A 581-nucleotide genomic window follows, 5' to 3' on the forward strand; every position below is an offset into this window, starting at 1 on the left:
ATTAGAAATTTTGGGTCTGTTTTGGGTTTTTGCATGCTTTTGCTATCTAGCAGTGCTCACTGTGTATCTTAGGAAGGGTAATCGACTTTCTCTTAACACTTCAAACCACAGATAGCCTATGATACCTTCAGAAATAGCTTTAAGTTTATACCCTGAAACCAGCTCTAGAAAAGTACTTCTAGAATCAGAATTAATTAGAATATGATTTTTTTCTCTAAGAGTCCCAGTATTTCAAAACTGGTGATTCCAGTGCCTTCACAGCAGCAGTAGGACCCAGTATGTTTTTACGTTTTTTTTCCTACACTGAAAATGCAAATGCAAAGGCCCCAGTGCATTTTTTAGTTGCTTTTTCAATCCATGTGTTTAATATCTGTACTTCCTTGATCAAATTTCAGTTGTCTTATCTTGCCCTGTGTAGCTTTAAATTCAGTGTAGTCAAATAAATTCTCACAAGTGAAATGATAATTTTGATCAACTGGGAAGCTAATGGGTCTCTTGCTTTTTAGCCTCTTCCAGTTGAGACTCTTCTCCTTGGTGGTCTTCTTAAGCAACAGACTCTTCCACAAGACAGTGTATCTGCA

Source organism: Propithecus coquereli, unplaced genomic scaffold, assembly GCF_000956105.1.
Source record: "Propithecus coquereli isolate 6110/MARCELLA unplaced genomic scaffold, Pcoq_1.0 Scaffold575, whole genome shotgun sequence".
NCBI classification, from domain to species: domain Eukaryota; kingdom Metazoa; phylum Chordata; class Mammalia; order Primates; family Indriidae; genus Propithecus; species Propithecus coquereli.